The 14,126-nt window shown below is 39.0% G+C and overlaps 1 protein-coding gene and 1 long non-coding RNA gene across 2 annotated transcripts in view; one reads left to right on the forward strand and one right to left on the reverse strand.

Moving 5' to 3' along the window:
- The window catches only part of LOC143375985 (netrin receptor DCC), a 449,439-nt gene that overhangs the window by 168,688 nt on the left and 266,625 nt on the right, over nucleotides 1-14,126 (forward strand). The window lies entirely within an intron of this gene.
- Nucleotides 13,587-14,126, reverse strand: part of LOC143375992 (uncharacterized) — a 382,608-nt gene continuing 382,068 nt past the window's right edge. Inside the window, exon 3 of the long non-coding RNA XR_013087012.1 lies at nucleotides 13,587-13,755. This is a non-coding gene — a long non-coding RNA (uncharacterized LOC143375992). The remainder of the gene's footprint in view (nucleotides 13,756-14,126) is intronic.

Raw genomic sequence — 14,126 nt, forward strand, 5'->3', positions numbered from 1 at the left:
TGAAAATTTGAGTGTTTTTTATTCGGAAACTGAGGAAATGAACCATTTCAAATTGAAAAGGTATCTTTTTTATACTTATGAACAAAAAAAACCATTAATAAGCAAAAAAATGTTCATCCAAAGAATTATTTAGACAATTGTCAGGCGCTTCATTTCTGCACAGCGTGCAGCATAGCTACTGTTCTATTTATCTGAAACGAAAAAGCCCAATATGACTTTTGTTCTCTAGAAAATGGCGCAGGTAATGAACCTCGATTCGCAGGAAAACCTGTACAATTGACAAAATAGCAGCAATTTGAAGAAAAATATCGATTCGTCAAAATGGAGATTTCATGGCTGAGGAATTCAGGTTGTCGGTTTCGGTTTGGTGAATTCAGGTTTCGGCAAAATCGCTTCCTCTGATTACTTTCTATTTCCAAGATTCAAAATTCCACTGAAAGGGACTCGCTACGATGACATGCCAACCACGCAAACAGCAGTGACAAGGACACTCGAAGCGATTCCGAAAGCAGATCTGCAGAAATGTACCCCCACATTGGTTGGCCGTGCCCAGCGTCCTATTAATGCCGAAGGAACACATACTTGGAAGCAAAATATTGTCAATTCCGTTATTTTTCAAACGCACTGTGCACATCCTTACATCTCTTTAACTGGCTTGCTCCAAAACTCGGAGTATGTTTACTTTAAAAGCTGCGTAAATTTACGAGTTCCATGTAGCTCTATAGGGCACTATGCACTGTCAAGTATGCTTGGCGAGCATATTCATAGTAGGCTCATGCGGTTTGGCTGACACGCTGGTGGTCGCCCACTCACTCGCGCACATATTCGACGAGCCACATCATCAGTTCTGCTGAGAGCGTCACCAGCCCAGGATGAATTTTCCAAGTACTGTTGTCCTTCTGGGCAGCTATTGGTGCTTAGAATAGGAGATCCACTACAATGTTCAACTTCTGCATTACAATGAAGATTATCGTAGGTATTTGAAGAAATGTAATTGGAAAAGTCAAACAAGGCAAGATCACCAACCCGGAAAATAGAAAAATGATGAAATTTTGAAGATATGTAGGAGATATATAGGAATGTTAGAAAAGACTTTAAAAAGGGTTGTAAGGCGCTTGCTGCAGGACGGTTCTGGGGTAGGTGCTGTGGGGTTCATCACAGTCCTCTCACCACAAGGCATAGCCTTTCCCACTCCGTGGCCAGATCCTCCAGGAACAGAGTCCCTATTCATTGGCAATACGGAGTCGGGCCGCTTGCCATTCCCATATTCTTTATCTTACTCTAAACAATCAATCATTCGGCACCCGGTAGCTGGGGGACCCAACGTGGTCACCAGCCATCCTCCGTCGCCAGGACTCTTTAGTCTCGCGTACTCTCTACAATCAGGACCCCACACAGGCTAAGTCCCTGCCATAAAATCCTCAAAGGCAGGCCAGCATGGGGTCATCCGCCCTCGGCCGTCCTATGTTGACGCTATACTGAATCCATCCTAAGAAAAACCCTAACGTCCATACCGTTTTGTGAGCGATCTGCGCAGCCCCCCACTACTGTTTACGGGCCCGACGCAGGCGATTGTTCCTAGCGCTTTACCTGCCGGGTTCCCTGCTTCTCCAAGGGCGGGACGTGACCGATGTCAATGTCAACACTGCAGGTTGCGGAACGGCTGACAGAGAGGTAACAGGTGGTAAGACGGAGAAAAACGTAGGCGGTTAAGTGGGGAGTCGGACCAATCAGCGCGTCCTCAGAATCATCCCTGCGCAAACGAGGTTTTTCTTAGGATGGAACAACTATAACAGGTATGTATTCCGCAACTCTTTTTGCTGCCCAAATTCATCCTAAGGGGTTGACACCTGAAAATTTGGGTATTTTCCAATTTTATGTTATAACTCGCGAACTGTAAGAGATAGAAAAATGTTTTCAGGAATATTAATTTAATTAGGGCTAACATTTGGTAATTTACAGTTCTTACAGCTCGCGAGTTATAACACAAAATCGAAAAATAGCCACATTTTCAGGAATCAATCTCACCACCATGGAGTGCAATACTCTGTATAAGGGTGCGTTTATGTTGGAGCTGCGATAATAGCGAAGAAAGAGAAATATTTCGTTCTCGACGCTTTTATCGTTGGTCATCAATATAGTCATCTTGCTCTTATCCTCGCTCTGATCGTTTATCGCTGCTACAACATAAACGCACCCTTAGGCATATGTCCTCTGCATATCCTCAGAATTTCATAATTTTGTAAATTTTGGGGTGGGGGATTTTCCCTTGTAAGTATATATATTACTAGGGTCTCCATTTTGCGCAAAATGTGGCTATATTTTAAATAGACAATTTTCATTCTGATGCAAACATTCAAAGTTCCAAAATATCCGTATGACATGCTTTCATCTGTACTTTACGTAAAATGTAAAAATTATCAAAGATGTTGTGGAGAAGGGAATAAGCGTCGAGAGTTGAATGTAGAAGGAAAGGAGAAAATGAAGGAAGTGTGCGTTTCGTTCTGCACTTCCTAGTAGACTCATCATTAAGGCTTTATTAGGGGTAGGTCGGTTTTTAACCCTTAACTGGTATACTGTTTTTGGCAAACGTGACTGGTATACTGGGGTCGTGGCAGACCCCAAATAAAAAAGGACACAGAAATTTGTAAAGTCGACACTAGAGCAACCACTATGAATATTTTCATCTTAGGTAATGTATAAAATAATAGAAGCGTAGAAAGTTAAACTATTATTATAAAATTAATTAGAAATTCAGTTTACCAACTTAGACAACTGAAAATTGTACATCGAACTTTGGGTGCTTGGAGTCACGAGCGACCCCAGGATACCAGTTAAGGGTTAAAAACCGAGTTAAAAACTGTTTTTTTTTTATAAATTTGTAAGAATCGAAAACCGGTTTTTAAATTTAAAAAAAATGCTTTTATATACTAGAATTAGTATGTAAAAGTGAATTAATTATTTAATTAAAAACGTTAGCATTTTTACTCGAAATTGCGTCGGACACAAGCATATTGTAGTAACAGTTTACTGTAAAACTAATCTTCATGAGTTCATATTTTCGGAAGAAAAATACTAAATGAAATAAAGATTTATAATTTATATTTCGTACGGATTTTAGTTATTTTAATTGTTTTTATTTATTTGGTCTTTTATAGATAGAGTATATTTTATTTTGTTATATTTTTGTAAATCCGTAAATATTAAACAATTTTAATTTTTTAAAATAAGTACAAACATTTATTTCCTATTTTAATTATATTTTTTGTGAAAATTCGAAAACCGGTTTAATCGTTTTTTTTTTTTGGGAATAGTGGAATTCGAAATCCGGTTTTTTCAAAAGTCGGTTTTTGTACGAACCCTAGGCTTAAGCCAGCAGATCCTGTTTTATACGCGAGCATGTTACGAGATAGGACAAAACAGGCTGTGTATTGAAATCGATGGTTGAGTGAGAACTTGCGAGAGAGCAGGATCGGTTAAAACGTCTCCTTGGGCGGGTGTTCATTATATATGGGACACTCTGTATATGCAGAAATAGAGTACATACCTATATGTAAAATAAGCAGACAAGAAACGTAATAGGGAAATAAGTATTTTCCAATACGTTTTTATATTTCTTCCAAACTTCCAACTTCCAAATGTACATACTGCAGGTGTTTTGTTTGCAAATTAATTATATTTGGCAGTATTTACCCCAATGATAAATAGGATAGAAAACGCTTTTCTAAAATTTGAATCTTCGGCTGTGGAATGATATTTTACACGGTTTGAATTTTCATATAACTGCTGAAAAATACGTGAACAGCTTGAAAACAGCTTGGAGCAAAATTAGCTCTCAAAGTTTAATCCGTTGCACCACTATAGACGAGACAATTGTCAAATTATTTCCCGAATACAATGATTCACAAAATTTAGTATAAACTTTGAAATCAGCTTTCCACCCCTCGGCATAATTTGCATGTCAAGAATTCTCTGCAATTCGGTAACTGTAATTATTCCGCAATTGCAGCACGGCTCATTTCTGACACAGTGGAGTTTGCAAGGGACGAATCGACAGTGTATGAACAGATACCATTCAGTTTGCTTCTATTTGACTCTAAGAGCTCAATTGCTCCAATGGAAACGTCCAGCCAGGAATTGTGCTCGCAGTACGTATGTGCTTGCAAAGTATACTAGAAAGAAAATGCGTGGCTTTCCACGATATCGAACTCCGTTCGTCCAGTAAATAGACTGGCATCGGTTCCCCATATTTGCAGAAATCAATCCTGGCGAATGCATTTCAGACGAGCATGCTTTTCCGATCTTCATCTATCTTCGGTCTGTAAATCTTTTAACTTTCATGATGGAAGCACAGCTTTCAACTTTGTGCTTGATTAAACTTTCCACTTATACGTGCACAGCTCTAGTCAGAAGTTTGATATCATATATTTTTAAGAGAAGTATTCTCGTGAGGCTTTCTTTGGCTGATGCATCGAGATCTTCAAGTTGTCTTCGCATTCTTAATTTATATATGTGACGATATAAATATACAGAAAATTATACAAGAGAACATATTTGAGTTTGCATTTTTTTAATAAGTTTAAACAGCTTGAAGACCTGGGACTACTGGCAGCTTTAAGGGGTCATGCTCAGTCAGGAGGACGAAAAAAGGGTGGTCTTTGGAAATTTTTTACTCAAAAGCTATAACACATTTCTCAGAAAATTTTTTTTCCTTTTAAGGATTGCATCTAGTACCGTGCATCGCAATTTTTTTATTTAAAAATATTTAGCAATAACTAAGTTATGGTCCATCACTCGAAGGTTCTTTAAAAAAAAGGCTTCTGCGGTGACCACTGTTGCTCGAAAGTGGATCATCTGAAATAAAAAATTCAAAAGAATTTACTTATTATATTATATTATCTAGTATTTGAACGAAGGATTTTCCGAAATATTGATTTGGGAAAAAATGGCTGATGTTTAAAGTAAAAGTTTCAATTTTTATCATAAATCTGCCTGATTTTCGTGAATTAAAAGAAAACTGAGCATCGGATAAAAAAATCCTTCGTTCAAATACTAGATAATATAATATAATATAATAAGTAAATTCTTTTGAATTTTTTATTTCAGACGATCGACTTTCGAGCAGCAGTGGTCACCGCAGAAGCCTTTTTTTTAGAGAACCTTCGAGTGATGGACAATAACTTAGTTATTAATAAATATTTTTAAATGAAAAAATTACGATGCACGGTACTAGATGCAATCCTTAAAAGGAAAAAAGATTTTCTGAGAAATGTGTTATAGCTTTTGAGTAAAAAATTTCTAAAGACCACCCTTTTTGTCGGCCTCCTGACTGAGCATGACCCCTTAACAGAGTTCACTGTGGCGCATATGTAGAATTAAAAAATATTACTTACAAACAAAATAAGATTATTGTAATAATAATAATGAAATTAAATAATAATGTGTTTTATTCTTTTATTAGGAATATTCGGTTACTATTAAAGTCCTCTTACAATTTCAGTGTTAACAAAGCAAGAAACAGCTCTTTTTCTCATATTCTCCCATAACTTAAAAGGTAACAGTACCTACAATATAATATTCTATTCTACTTTTTGCCTTACTTCACACTCCACATTTATAAAATTGATTTCATTCACGAAGTGCAATAAAATATAATAAAGGAGTATTTGCGAGACGTCGATTTGCAAAAGTGTTGATCTACGATCGACAGTCCTCCTCGAAGGTAATGCAGATTTATTTCTTTTCTGCCGGAGTAAGAAGTAAAATTTCACGGAATAGCAAGCAGTTCAATTTAGCAGTTATTTGGATTGAACGTCATGTGACATAAATTCCTAAAAGATAGCGTCATTGACTTACGACAGCCAGCAACGAAGAGACATCCAGAATCCAATTTGTAATATATCCTGGATAAAAGTGCCTTCAGTTTTCATATTGGCCGCCCACGCGCCCATAAGCACGAACCGCTGGCACGCACCAGGCTACGTCACAGAATCAATTGCCTGAGACGTAGTCTCAATAGCAGTGGTTTTGACTGGACGAACCTTTTAATCTACTTCTCCGCAGCGATTAGGAGAGATTAATAGAGATCAATAGAAATTTTGGAAAATTAAATACGGCAATAACGATGAAGTATGAATTCTTTCACTTGAAGTATCCCTTAGGCCTTAGGGGATGATTTTATTCTATCCATCAATTCGCTTTTATAGCAGTATGTAAGGGAGAAGGTGTAAACATGGGCCACTCTTTTTGTTTCGAGGGAAACACGTATTAAACATGTAAAAATTGAATGAACAAAACATGGAAATGGCAGCTCATAGATCTGAGAGAATGTATCAGAAGCTTTTTAGCGTGAAAATTCAACTATTTTGAAGCTATGCCATTTCTTCAAAATTTTGTCAGAAACAGGGTTTCAGAAATTGAAGTGGTAATATGGACCAGGGCTGGAAAGTAAAAAACACGTAAGAAATAGTTGATTTTTTACAGATTTTGTAATTTAACATTAAAACAAGTTTTTTTCATGTCTGTGGTAATTACATGATAATTTCAAGGTTATTTAGGCCAAAAGAAATTGTAAAAATTCGAAAAAGTTTGAAAACAAACGACTAAACAAATTTTAATTCATATACTGTTTGCAACCTTTGATAAGTAAATAAACGAATAAACAGATTTCATTACACAATATTGATTTTGCTGATAGTTCCTTTATTTAATTTTTTTTGGTGTTGTCATACTTGCATACAGAAGTTGGTGCAAACATTTTAGAAAAAAGTGACAAAAGTTCTGCTATAATGTAATTTGTTTTGTTGTTCCGTTGTTTTGTAAAATACAGTAGCCCCGTTTTCGACTGATCTGCTTTGTTCAGAGTTCTAGGCTCCGAATGTTCGCCAATAGTCAAAGTTGCCATAAAAGAAAGCGTGACCCAAAAATGTGGGGTGTTTTAGCCTCTTTTTAGTCCCACAATTTTTTAACTGCATTTTGTGCCAAATATAAGACATCAATCACAAAAAAATTTCAAGTTGAGGTGACAATTAGTTTCTGAGATATAGGAGGTCAAAGAAGTGAAAATTCATTCACGTGTCAGCCCATACACTTCGATGTACGGAATTTTAAATCAGTCCGATAATTTAAAGAACTCTTCCCCAGAGTTTTGCTAACTACCTACTAACAACGAATTTGAACCTAGATTTTCAAAATTCACAATCGCCGATTCAATATAGCGGCCCGTATGTCAAAAAATATTCTAATTCAATAAGTTACAAAATGAATTTTGAAAACCAAAGCAATATTTATGGATTTAATAATAATTAGTTTCAATTTCGTGGCAGCTGTGTATTCTAATGGATGGAATATAGGTAGGTACATGTTTAAGTACTCAATGAATTTTTAAAATCTAAGTTCAGATCAGTTCTTAGCAGTCAGCAAAACCCCTGGGAACAATTCTTTAAATTATCGGACTGACATAAATGTAGTAGGCAACCGGCAGTTAGGCAACGGCCTATGGTGTGCGATGAGGCCCATAGGTGGCGTCCCTTTATGAGGAGTTCGGAAGACAGGGACCGCGGAGAGTCGGCGTAGCCGTGGTGGCAAACGCGACTGATCAGCACGCGGACGGCTCGGGTTCGATTCCCGGCGCCCCGTGGCTGTCTTTTTCCGACTCTTACATAAAAGTTAATGAATTTTGACTTCTTTGATCTCGCATACCTCAGAAACTAATTGTCACCTCAACTTGAAAATTTGTTGTGAATCATGAGGTATCACTTGGCACAAAATTAAATTCCAAAATCGTGGGACCAAAAAGAGGCTATTTCTTGGGTCACTCTTCTAGTGTGGCTCTACTCGAAGGTCGACATATCCAATATTTGGAATGTATGTGCTGTGGATATCCTCAACGTTGCCATTACCACACGCGAATTGTCTTTTCAATTCTCTTGGGGCAGTAAAGCCTAATTAACCTTCGTGGTGCGCGTATAACAGTGGCTTGCCGCTCGCCAAATTAATCTTGAGTGACAAGTCTAAAACGGTAGGGCTAGTGGTGTCAAATTTGTGTACAATAAAACTTCGTGATAACAGACGAAGCGACTGTTGCTCGAACGCTAATCAGAAACTACTATTTTAATGCGGTCCGATTGTCTGACCAAAAATAGACAAGCATGCTCTTAGTTCCACAGAATCTATCTGCCAATCCGCACGATGACTAAGAAGATAGATCTTTGACTCGTCGAATGTCGCGGCAAGAATGAATATTCGAACGGGGACCTGCCAGTTCAATGAATGTGACGAGAATGAATGTCCAACTTTTCTGACGTTTGGACAGCGGACACGGTTTTCTGATTTTTACCCTTGAATGAGGCTCGAACTCCTCGTCTCCCCCTGTATCTCTCAAAGTGTTGTTTCGACACTCGAATCATGTTTATCCTACTGCTGGTTGGGTTTTATAACCGCCCTATATTTCCTCCATCGACTGTACATGCGGTTCGAAGTCACCATGTGCACCACCCGCCAACGGAGCAATATCCAGATTAACTCAGAGCGAGGAAGGTCTAAATCCTTAAAGACAGCACGGTTTCGATTGCCTTCTTGACAATCTGGCTAGCAGATGTTTTCGACGGACGCATCGAAACAAGGAATTACCGGCCGTAAACGGCGAACGAATTTAGGCTTCACTTTGAACAATGGAAGCCACACGAGGTGTCACGCACCAACTTTTATGCAGCTTCGTGGGTGCATAGATACCTGAAAAATATTTGACGTATGTACGGCCGTTGGCTCAGGCACCTAATAGTTTACGAGATATTTAGCAAAAAAACACATTATGTCCCAATTAGTTGCGCTAGATGGCGTTGTTGTCTCTATCCCAACAACGATTGTCTTGTAAACAGTGTTTTCCATGTTTCATCGCAATACACAATTGTATTTACTTTGGAAGATAGTCCATTTATGAAACTTGCAGCCTTCCAGGATAGGAATAAGGATAAATTCTGGACAGACAAGGTTTATTCGGGTTAGGTAGGAGTACATGGTTTGGTTGACAGGACGGGGCTACAAATTTCGGAAGACAGACGTTGCGTCTCGCTGTGTTTATACAATTTTACAAGATTCCACTGTGCCGACAGCACTTGACTTTATTCTAATGAGGCGTCCAGGAGTTACTCTGTACTTTCCTGTTCGAATGGCGTCCAGGTATTGTCGCCGAACTCTCCATACCGAACGGGCGTCCAGGAATATTCTCCCGTACTCTCCTCTCGAATTTTAACGAGATGCTCTGTACTCTCTCGACCGATAGGCGTCCAGGTATTATCGCCGCACTCTCCATATCGGTCGAGCGTCCAGGAACAGACTCTAGTGCGTACTCCCTCTAGCAGGCGTCCAGGTACTATCGCCGAACTCTCCTGCCGGAGCTGTGATGCCAGATCGGGGACGGGTTTCCTCGAGAATTTCCCCCACCTCGCGCACACTACGCCGGGACGGCGCGTCCGTGAGCTCGGCGCTTCGGAGTCCAACTCACGGACACGCAGCTCCGGCGTAGTGTGCGCGAGGTGGGGGAAATTTTCGAGGGAACCCGTCCCCGATCTGGCATCACAGTGCCGGAGTCCCTAAGCTGTCCGAGAGCGGCCGTTGGTCTTACCTCGTCCTCTGTCTCGGAACAGCGAAGAAGGAAGTGCCTTTGCGGGCCTCTAATTTATACCCAAGCGTTGCTATCCACGGCCGCAGAAATCAACGGACGCGTCGTCAAGCGCGGGCCTAGCGAGCCGCGGTTCCGCGCCCGCACGCCTCTACTCACGGGCGGCCTACAAGCGTGTTCGCGAAACTTCTCGATGGTCAGCGTTTCTCAAAGCTTCCTTTCCTGCATGCTACAAACTTACTTTTATATTGACATCTTGTCCTGTAACGCATTGTATAGAAATAAGCTACTTACTCAACTACTCTAAGAGAGTTGCTCGGTACCTTCTTCATACTGAAAACGCTATGGCAAGACTGGAAGAGAAACTTGTGGGGCTGGCAATGAGACTGACACTAAAAATATCAAGGACAATGTAAAGAAAGGCACAAGTCAGCTGTTTCGACCGTATGTCACTGAACTATTAGCGAACGTAGGTGCGCGCCTGACACTTTGTGCGTATCAGAACAACGCTTCCCGGCGGCAAACTAATGGCGACGAGAACTTTGACTAGCTGGAAGAATTTGAAAGAAATGTAACGACAGTATCTCCTAGCACTAAATTAATAATAACAACTACAAAAAAACAATAACTTAAGACGCGGATATATACTCCTACAATGGACGTAGTAATAATTTGAGGTTGACTGCTCTCACAAGCTTTACAAAACGACTCTATGAGAGCTAGAAGACGACTATGCTGGTCTCTCAGAACGAGAAACCCCGAAGACTCTGCGTGGGCAGCTTGCTAACTAAACTCTGTGCTATCATTGGTGTAATCCAGCTAACCCCCATCTAGGTGGTCGAACCAACACCTTCCCCAATAATTAGGGAAAGGGAAAAATCGTCGTAGGAAACCGGCGGCCGCCGAGACCGAGGTCCCATCATCGGGCCCAGCTGGTTCTCGTCACCTAAGCACAATAAGGACTTTGAAATTAGACTCAGGGCGCAGCATCAGGAAAACTTGAAATATAAACATACTTATCTAGAATGCCAGACAAAATATTCCGTCTATGGACGGAACATAAGCAATTGAGCATCACCTTCCAGCACCTCAATTTATACTCACCAAATGTGGTGGTTAGTCTAGAGGAGGCCAGTTACAACTAAACCATCATGAAATAAAAAAATCTTTATTTAAGGTTATGCCTTAAATAAAGAGATTTTTTTAGTATAATCATTCTGGTTTGCGCGCCGATTAATTAAGCGATTTTCGGGAATTTATTGCGAAAAAAAGAAATATAGTAATAGTATAAAACTTGTTTCTATTTATTAAACTGCATTTCTACTTTCAGTAAAAAATATAAAATTAATAAAATGAATGTTTTTAAAACGTTTTTAAAAGCGGTCTTGACGGCATGTTTGAAAAGTCTCGCTGCCGCATGTGATTCCAGCTGTTGGACTTATCTGGAACAAAAAATCTAAATGGATTCTTGATCAGTATGACTGTTGCTATCGTTCGACCTGGAATTAACGATTTATCTTCACGATTAACAGGATGGCGCACAAAAATAGCAAAAAAAAAATCCGGCAAACATTTTTTTGCATACAGAAATGTAGTTTAATTATTGGAAACAAGTTTTATACCGTTACTATATTTCTCTTCTTCGCAGTAAGTTTCCGCAAGTCGCTTAATTTATAGGCGCGCAAACCGGAAGGAAACTTAAATAAATTTCGAAAATTTTGTAAGCATCCCTATACGATGTCTACATGTCCAAGCAGTAAAGTTTCATCAAGCGCCTCAATCATGACTACCGGACCTAACTTCAAGCTTGTACGAAGCTTCAAACTTACGTCCTGTCGACTTCGGAGCGCAGTAAAGCGATCACCCCTATCTGAATGCGCCGTACGTGAAGTTCCCCCGTCACGAATTCACTGATGAAATCTCTGCTGTTTTGTTTTCAGTCCGACGCCGAAAAAGAAACGTCGTCACGTTCGGTCGCGCGCCATAAACTTCGCGGAATCAATTGACCCGAACGATTGGGAATTCCTGGAAACTCCTTAATCCGAGGATCGGTGCCGATTTGGGACACGGACTGGGGCGTCCTCCGTGCACAATGTAAATGTGGAACGCGTGCCAAACTGCTGGCATCTCGACTCGTATCGAAATCGGTCAGTTTCGTTCTCTATTCGAGCGAGATTATTCTCTAGACGCCGTATGGGACGGATTCCCAGCGTTGTGGCATTATCAGGGCATGCACTGCGACGGAATCTAAGTGTAATGCAATTTTACAGGCACCGATCAGCGCGGATGGCAGGCAACCGAACCCGATTGCCTGTAACGTCCACATTTAGCTTAATTCTCTCTATGAGATATCCTGAAATATTGCGGATACTGTTGCGAATTTAGAGCAGCTGATACTGGATTTCATGGTTCAACAAACTTCTAGATGCTAGGCTATTAGGGGAGATTTCAGTTCAGTTTGTAGAGACACCATTAAGGGTATCTTTAAAATGTTCCATTTTCAACAGCTTTCGACTAAGAATACGTAGGTATTCTTGCTAACAAGTAGAGTGCACAAGGTGAGTGGACTGAAATTATTGACACATGTAGGTCCACCTAATAATATACGATTACTCATAAAGTTTCAGCCCGCCCCATACGTATAATCTGTTTTACTTATTTAACTCTTCGTTGTATGACTTCTTCGGTTTTAAAAAAATATATTTTTTCGACTCGTACAAGTTATAATAATGAGGGAAAAATAATAAAAAAAATTGTATGTTTTCGAAATCGCGGAATTTAGTAACTAAGTAGGATATGTATCCTAATAATAAGGTAGTGACATCACAGCGCATGCTAGTTATAACAAAAAAAAATTAAAAAGAAGAATATGTTGCATATTTACAACAGAATGCAATGAAGGGTTAAGAAATGATAAGTTTAAAATTACATATTACAATTTATATTGGTATAAACCTCGATTAATATATTTTTAGTTTGTACCAAATTTTGCTAAGAGAATGGAACAAGATAAACTGGAATTTCAGAGAAAATTAAGTTGTATCTGCTGTCTATTAAGTGGTATTTACGCCTCTTTATTATTAATAGATTAAAGCTCTATAATAAAATCGCAAGAATATTAGAAGAATATTAAGTTATTGTAATTACGTTTGTAAACTTAAATTAAATATTTAATTTGGGTGAATATTTTTTTACACGATCTTTACTCATTCCCCGGATAATAATACGTTTTTAAATAAGCTGTGTACGTTTTTTCAATTTTATTGGTTGCTCGCAAAACAAACGTATATTAATCAAGGTTTATACATATATTAATGTGAATTAGAACTGCAAATTATTCCTTTAAAGTCGATTTAATATGTAAAATATGCTACATACAGCGTGACGTATTAGTAAGAATAAACACATATACCTGAAATACCTGTCTGAATTACAGTTCAGTTGCGATTGCGACTGAAGGGGGTATTCCAGTGTAAAACGCGCTTATCCTTACACAATATTTGGTATTTTTTTATGAAACATCTATACAACCTTTTCCGTCACAATTGGGTTAATATATTTATCCATGTTTCAGTAATGTTTACAAATTTTATTAGAGATAAATAATTAAACTTCGTGGCAGTGCAAGCGTTTGAACGCATTTGGTAAAAAAAAAAGTCTTTCCGATGGTGTCCGCGATTCGTTCTAATCTACCCATATGAAATAAAGAAACCAAAATGATTCTCAATTAGGACGAGGAATGTGTATGTCTGAACGTACCTTTCCACCAAACTGACATGCTTTCTTTCAGAGGCCCTTAAATTTTCAAAACTGAAACTAACCAAGCACACAGAACTTTTTTCTGGGTAAACTATAATTTTTTTTTCATAATTGTTAATATGCCCCATTCAAAGCATCGCTCAATCACGTTCCAATAGCAGAATATACAAGCAGTGTGCTCCACCCTCATTGTATGCTATACATCAGGGGTGCACAGGGAGCCGTTTTTAGCGCCTAGCTGCGAGCAACCCGCCTGTCCCGTTGCTAAGATTACAATCAGTGAGGCGAACTGCAGTAGTGTACGTGCGTGCTCGTAGGCTCGTAGCGCAAGTATATATAGCTGGGTTCAAGTTATACCAAATGCACGTACACTACTGCAGTTCTCCTCACCGATTCTAACCGTAGCAACGGGACAGGCGAGTTGCTCGCAGCTAGGCGCTAAAAACGGCTCCCTGTGCACCCCTGCTATACATGAAGTGGTATGATAATCTTAAAAAGACTGCCAATTTTGGATCATAATACTGGAATAAAAATTTAAGAAATGTGCACCTATAGTTGAGAAGACCTGTAGATTACAAGGAGTCTGAAAATTATATTTATTCAAAAGTTATAATAATAGTAAACTACAGCTGGAATTGTAATTACAATCATAAAGACCAGTTTCAGATTCCACATTTGAAAATAAGGAATGATGGAAGTGAAGCTATTACAACAATGTGGCTACCATAGTCAAAGCATATCTACA

The sequence above is a fragment of the Andrena cerasifolii genome, chromosome 13 (genome assembly GCF_050908995.1).
Source record: "Andrena cerasifolii isolate SP2316 chromosome 13, iyAndCera1_principal, whole genome shotgun sequence".
NCBI lineage: Eukaryota > Metazoa > Arthropoda > Insecta > Hymenoptera > Andrenidae > Andrena > Andrena cerasifolii.